The sequence below is a fragment of the Gymnodraco acuticeps genome, unplaced genomic scaffold (assembly GCF_902827175.1).
Source record: "Gymnodraco acuticeps unplaced genomic scaffold, fGymAcu1.1, whole genome shotgun sequence".
NCBI classification, from domain to species: Eukaryota; Metazoa; Chordata; class Actinopteri; order Perciformes; family Bathydraconidae; genus Gymnodraco; species Gymnodraco acuticeps.
In genome coordinates this window covers 3132597-3140593 of record NW_022990270.1, presented here as the reverse complement: position 1 = coordinate 3140593, position 7997 = coordinate 3132597, and positions in this window count along the sequence as shown.

Sequence of the window (7997 nt, the reverse complement as noted above, 5' to 3'; positions counted from 1 at the left end):
CAGGACCCTGGCTCCTTGTCCTGCAGCTGAAAATGTCATCCCGGCCCGGCAATAAATCACATGGGGTTGTGAGGTGTTTACTTATTACAGTAAGGTGCATCTGTCACCCTCTTATTTACTTCCCTGGCCCTCTGCGCCCCCCCCCCCACACACCCTTTCATTTCTGCTTTATCGTCCTCCCCCTCTTCTACCTCACCTTCCCTCTCTTTGTCTCTCCGTCATTCATTCCAACAGTACGTGTGGAATGTATCAAGCATATAATCCCCAGCATTTGTTTGAAATCACACACAGCACAATGTTCCGTCTGAAAAAGTCTAATCTAGCAAAGACTATCAAACGACCCTACAATCAAATTGAAATCCCGTACCTACAATACCCCGAGGGGGATTGGCTGCCATTAAGAATGGTGCTGTCACTGTGTAAGTGTCTTAACAAATTGGCACCAGACACCAAAACCAATTCACTGTAGAGAAAGAATCAGAAAGACTTCCTTTATCTTCAGATAGAAGCTCTTGTAAGAGGAACAAAAAAACTGAATTGGTAGTAATAAGCACAAAGCAACAGTTCCAAATGCGCAAACGTCACTTTGTTTGAGAGTCCACTGTGAGTTATAAGGGATTATATCAAAAAGGCTCACATTCTGTAACATCACCTGCAAATACAGTTTTTCTCAGTCTCTCATTAGTCTAACTTGAAATAATAACTAATGCTACCCTACTCTTGCATCAGGGAAGGTGCTCGGTGGGCAATACTAAGAAAAGCATCTTTGCACCGAGCAGCATTAAGACGTATGTGTGTGTGCCTAGCAGACCCCCTCCCAGGGTAAGAAAAGACACAAAAACATTGTTCATGTAATTTCTGTTTACTCTAAAAGAGGTTCCAAGGGGTTGGAGTAGGGCAACGAAAGGATGCGTGACATGAAAGTGGCAGGAGTTTGATAAGAGCAACGGCAGGCAATTACAGTTCAGCAGCTCACCAGAAAATCGGAGGCTGTAACCTGTAGTTGGGAAAGAGCCATCACTAAATCTGTGGCGACAGACAACGCCCGATCTGTGATTTGTCGTTTCTTGATTTTATGTTATCATTTTCCCAACTCCAGTGTCTCCAAACAACATAGCAATCCAATAACTGGAGACTAGCTGGGACACATTGCTACCTTGCTACTTCATCTTCAATTTATTGAATCAAAATATTCATAGATCAATCTTCAAGTGAAATTTAATGGAAAGTAATATTCCCTCTCATAGAGGGATTTCTGGACCTAAGTGGATATTGGTGTTACAATTATTTGTGCACTTGTGTCTTACATTAAATCTTACATTTGTCGGGGCAGTTTTTGCTGAAAGATGCTGCAATAATGAATGAACAGAAAATATAATTCTCATACATATATTTGTTAGTAAATTACCCACAAAGAGGCCATTCTAGGCCATTTGCACGATATGTAGGTATAAGCTCAGATGTAAAACCTATATTCATGACAATGTAGCTTTATCTTAGAGCCAATAACCAACCTTTCGCTGTAAAATTTTAAAACCCTTTAGTTGACGATGACTGAAGAATCTGCAAAGCCTTTTTGTTTTTGGAAAAGGTCAGGGTGCCATATCTGACAGCAGGCTAGTCATCAAATGCAAATATAACTATCTGCATTCACCTGTTGTCAGAAATGGTTCTGACAATTATTGTCAAGTATTATTAATTAAACTATTTTGGGTCTGTTAACTTAATGGCTTGCTGGTAAAAATGGTAAATAATGCAGCGTTTGAATTAATATGGTTAGTGCAGTTCTTTCGGTGATTTAAATCCTAAACACAAAATATATATAGTCCTTGTTTGCAGAACGTTTATCCTAAGCAGGTTGTACAGAATGAGTGGACTCATGAAATAATAAGATGCTTAACTCAGTGAGGCGCGAATATGTGCAATTAAAGCAAGGCAACACTCATTTTTCAATCCAGTCAGGCCTATCAAATTCATCATGCCTTATCCCACTCTGTATATAATTCAAAATTCTGGTCTTTTTTTACACATACAGAAAACCGATGGGTCAGCAGTTTCTATTTGTGTACCTTTCCTTCCTTATGCTTGGTGTTTCCAGATTATGATGCAGTACTGCTAGGAGATGAGAGATTGGAGAAGTAGAACAGGGACTTTGGCACGTCTTGATGGTTACATTGTGTGTGTCAGCAAGATACCACAAATTCCCAGCACACACAAACCTGTCTTTTAGACGATGCCTTGTCAAGAGGAAGGTCAGATGAATGCAGAAGGTAGACAAATTACACATCACCGCAGACAAAGGATCAGGAGAGCGAGAGAAAAGCACTGCGGGTCCCAGAGCCTGGATTTGTCTCACATGACTAATGATACCGGCCGAGGGTGGATCATACATGTCATCAGCGTTCAAAAGCCTCAAATCCCTGAAAGGACTGTTAGTGTTCTTCGGCCCCTGGCCCATTCCCTTGGGTGGTCATTAAAGGTGGTTAAAAATAAATAATCCTCCACCTATCCTCCAGTAGATGGCGTGGGCGATCTGACTGTTCTGGTAGTGGCTAAAGATGGAGGTTTTCTGCTGTCTCTGATTGTCTTCATAATGATGTTGCTGAGTTACATAAGAGTGCAGTATCTCTCAGCAGCCTCTCCATAAGAAATTAGGCATTAGATCTCAACCCAAACTCCCTGATTTTATTGCTTTTTGTTACTGCACAGAGCTGTAGCAGAGTGCCACAATTTTTTCCTTCCCCTCCTGAGTGATAGAAAGATCCTTCTTTGATCACTGACCTAATTAATGAAGCAATTGATGAATGTAAATACCAGATTAGTTATGCAAATGATCACACCACGGGAAAAAAATAAATACATTGCCCCCGTTAGGAAGTTCTGAGGGCACAGGAATTATGAATGCATGAGACACGGTCTTGTTCATGGTAAATACAAAAAATACAGATAAACAACAAATAAAGCTGTGGATTAGAAAGTGTGGAAGGGTGTGAGGGGACGAGTGATCTGAATAAAAATGCAGGATCAGGAGTGTTGCCCTTGCTCTCCTTTTCCCTTTCAAGTTGTGTCATGTATATGGGTGTCACGATTCTAATTCAAAATCGAATGAGCTTTCGATTTCGATCATCGGATTCAGAAGCAGGATTAGTGATTCTCCCAGTATTTTTTTGTCTTTCAACCCCTTGTGCGCATCCCAAGAAAAAACAGATACAATACACACAACAAGACAAAGCAGCTTACCGAAAGCCTCAAGCTAAAAGACGCTGTGTTGTCTTTTTGTGAGAGACTTGGACCATATGGCCATAGTGTAGTACATTCTGTGTCAGGGAATTAAACCAATGATATGTCCAGTCTATAACAATGGCATAACCGTCCGTTTTATCAAATCGCAAAACCAATATATAATTGTGACCTTAAAATCAAAGTCAAATAGGATCTGGATAGTGATGACATCTGATGAACCTACTTTGTTGAAGCATTCTCTGACATTGAGTGTGAATATAGTTTGTCACTCATGTTAGAGAATATGTCTTCCTTATTCCTAAGTGTCAAAGAATAATTCTTCCTTACTCCTAAGATATTTAACCTTATTGCCTGTTGACGTTAATAACAAATCCTGTTCGTGACGCCAGCTTTAAGGAATGTGCTCCAGCACTTAGTGTCAAGTTTTATGGCCTGATAGGGGAGTTTACGACTGTGGGAACACTGGCTTTCTAAGCTCCACAGATGTGAGAGACATCTCCTGTGTCTCCAGATGTTTACGCCCATCCCCAATATGTGGATTTGACTCTCTGTAAACTAGTTAAAAGGTCTACCAAGAGGCGAGGCTGATCAGAATTGACATGACAACCCACCCGTGCAGTCAGAACCTTTTGCTGCTGTGACTTGTGATATGAATTCTCCGCCCGTTATACTTGTAATAAACTATCATTGTTTGACATCAAAGCTCCAACTCTCCTCGTGTCTCTCTGAGTCCTGACTCTCCATTGCTGCAGAAGTTTCCCTTACAACTCATAATAGCCAGGATATTTGGTGTTGCTGACAAATGATTCCATCCAAGTGCAACAATTGACACACACACACACACACACACACACACACACACACACACACACACACACACACACACACACACACACACACACACACACACACACACACACACACACACACACACACACCACACACACACACACACACACACACACACACACACACACACACACACACACACACACACACACACACACACACACACACACACACACACACACACACACACACACACACACACACACACACACACACACACACACGTATATAGATAGAAGACAAATTGAACTATTTTAAGTATTGTGTTGTGTGTATTCATGCATCGCTGTTTGTGTTGAGATATATAGGGTTTATTGAACATGATTGCCATCTTACTTGAACATGATAGCACAGTAACAATTGCTCATTTTGCGTGTATTTTGTCTCAAGTTATAGGACACACTATAACTTTTGACCGGACAATGGCCCTATAAATCCGGAGATCACATGTATTCATGCTAAAGTGTTCATTAATGTTGATACCAAATGACATGGTGATCTAATGGTTCTTGAGTCAATGCCCCATGGTTGTAAGACTCTGCCTGTTTAAAATGTAATCATTAATCAATTTGCCCTGCCCTTTGTGTCAAACTGTCTTAATTAGTGTATGAGTTCTTGGTTCATGTCCGAATCATGTTCGGTAAGGGCACCTGGTCAGTGACCTTGACATTTGACCAACACAAATCTAATCTTTTCGTCTTTGATTACACGTTTATTTGTGTGTTCAATTCAAGCTCGATTTAAGGCGATCGTGAGATATCACGTGCATGAGAAAGGGACAGAATGATGAACAGACATCCGGACAACCCAAAAACATAATGCATCATCGCTGTCGTGCTGATGGCTCGACAAAAACGTAACAATAATTATTGTGGGAGGCTGTGGCTAAGTGGATAGAGTGCTGGACTTCGAATCAGGGGGTAGCAAGTTAATACCCGACTGCAGTCAGCATGTCGTTGTGTCCCTGGGAAAGACACTTCACCCCAAATTGTGGGGATTGTCCACAGTACTGAGTAAGTCGCTTTGGATAAAAGCGTCTAACAAATGACATGTAATGTAATTGTATGGTTACTTTTTGGAACTGACAATGCAAAAACCACTGACTGTGATCATTGCAAACAGATTAACAGTACAAACTATTTATTTAGAGATGTGGTCCTATTGTAGATATTCAGTCAATGATAAGTAGAGGGGCTTTTATCTAGAACAGTAAATCATTGCTCTTTATTTTGAGCAGTGAGGTGAAGTTAAGGTTGAAACACTTTTGGTACAAATGTAACATTAATAGCTACATATTTGACGTTGCCAGTACGTGGAGAATTAGATGGTGTTGGGCTGCTGAATCATATCCACAAAGTGGAAGAACTTTTATTCCAGATGACGGAGTAATTTTTGAGAAGGCTTCACTAACCCGCATGGTCTTTTGTTAAACATGTTTGCAGCTATGTCATGATATACCAGAGGAAGTCAAATCATGGCCCAAACTAAAAACGGTTGGCAGCAAATGTGTGACTGGTAGGTTGCTGGGTCAAAAATCTGCACCAGCACTAAGATCTTGGATTTCAAAGTGAATGAATAATCCCTTCTGCCTAGCCCCAACAGCTTAAGCGGAGCTATTTAGAGACCTGCCATTGAAGAATGTGGTCTTAGTGGGCAGCTCCAACACAAGGAGCAGTGAGCATAAAGTAAGGCATCTTTGCAGAAGAAACCGCACACACCGAACATTTCCCGGAACAAATGACAGTTAAATCTTCATTTTAAATCTTAAGGAATTGTGAGGTGCACATATTTGTTTTGCACTTTTAACCCCTAAACCTTGACAAGTTGTTCAATGAAGGAAGATTTTACAAAAAAAGGTAAGAAAGCTTTATGGGCCATGATGTGAGGAGAGAAAATACTTTTAAAAAGTCCATCTTTCTTAAATTAGCTGATTTTATTTCAGCAGTGTGTGCCATATACTGTAATAAGGATCAGAGTCCCTCCATATGCTCTTCATGTCCTTTTATCTACACTGGAGACTCCAGGGATTAAGAGGCTTGTGCTGCAAATGAAGCCAAACTGGCCTTGGCTTTACCAGAGCAGAGTGAGATTGAGAGAAAAAAAGAATAATGCTCGTTCCCACCAATGTACTTCTCTTCTTGTTTGAACGCACACAGACTTATTGCTGCCTGATCGCCCCACAGTAACGTATTAAAGACATACCAAGGTATCTAGACAGTGTTTCTTACAAGATACAATGTCATGGCCTCTTCATGTGGCTCAACAAACCAGTCTCACGGTATTTCGTGTAATAGTCAATGTAATAGTTAATCTATTGATTCGTGTTCACTAACACGATTTTCCCATTTTTTTCGTGTCCCACAGAACGATTTTAAAAGCAATGTATTTGTATTGGTAGTGTTTCGTGCCTGCAACACGTCTTTTTGTCCGGTCGGGTCTTGGAAGACCGGAAGCTGTGTGGTTCATACAAATATTTTCTTACTCAATATCAAGCCACGATTATTGTTTTTGTGTTAAATTGTATAATGTCGGACTTTTTTTGCCGTCCGTGAGGAAAATAAATGGGGCTCAGAGCCTCAGAATACTGAAATCTGTATTTTTAAAATATTTTTTTCCTTCTAATTTGTTATTATTTACATTGCTTTTAAAATCGCTCTGTGTGACACGAAAAAAATTGGAAAATCGTGTTGGTGAACACCAACACGATCAATAGATTACATTTTGTGCCTATAACACGAAATCCCGTGAGACTGGGTTGGGCTCAACAAGAATATTTATATTAAACCTTTCCTAAATATCTCGTGACTACCGCTATGATGGTGCTCACAGCTTTCAGGGTTATCAAAGTAGTACAGAAACTGCTGTGCCTGTAGGTGCAGCCATTAATACCATTATCTAGGCAGATTTGCCTGAGTAAGTGTGGTGGCTTTCCTGTGTAGCCAAGGAGCTGTGCAGGAGGTTCTGACCCGAAGCCAATAAACTGAGACACAAGTGGTCTATCCGTCTGCTAAGACCAGGCCTACAGGCTTTCTCTCCCTATTTGCCCTGTTCTGGTCCTCAAGAGGCAACTATCTTTTGTGCTATAAGAGAGCCAGAGAGGAGGAAATTAATATTCAGTGCTAACTCTTTGATAATCAATACTATGATGTCATGCATGCCTGTTAAACTACAATTACCAAAAGTCCATTAAAAACTGAATTGTGTCCTACCTAATATGAATTTGTTACAAAATGTAAGGTAATGTGTATTTACATTAGTATCATTTTAAAGAGTTTTAAGAACATTTTAAATGTCTGGGTGATATTGTAAAAGGCAATTATTTTTGCCCTGAAAATTGTGATATGAAAATGTTTAAATAATATAATTAAATAATGGTCAAAGTTGTTTTTTTCTTTTCCAACAAATACTTGGTTTTCTTCAGCTTGGGGGTGATGTTGAAAGGTTGGGGAGCTCAGGAAAGAGAAACCTCACTGACACTCAAATCTAGGTGATTCCCATTTGAGGTAAAATACTGTATGTAAAACCTTTAAACCCCGGAGAACATTTTTGATGCACATAAAGCTTAGCTAGGACGTAGCTTCCAATAAAACAGCCGATTCAACCTTTCTGTTTGGATGCAGTGGAATGGCCTGTACCCTTTTCCTTAAACTTCTCCAGGGTCTCTTAATGACCAAAAACAATCAAAGCAACAACACAAATGTGCTTCACTCAGCCATTCTAAAGTCAACAAGGGCTCATGACTTTAACTAACTCCATCAAGAAGGGCTGTGACTTAATTAAACCTAGCAAACAATGTCACGGACCACAGGGGCCGGCAGTGCTGCCTTGCCAGGACTCAAAATGTGAGAAAAATGCCATTAGCTCAATTTTTCTGTACACATTTTTTTCCCCTCACATTGCTTCGG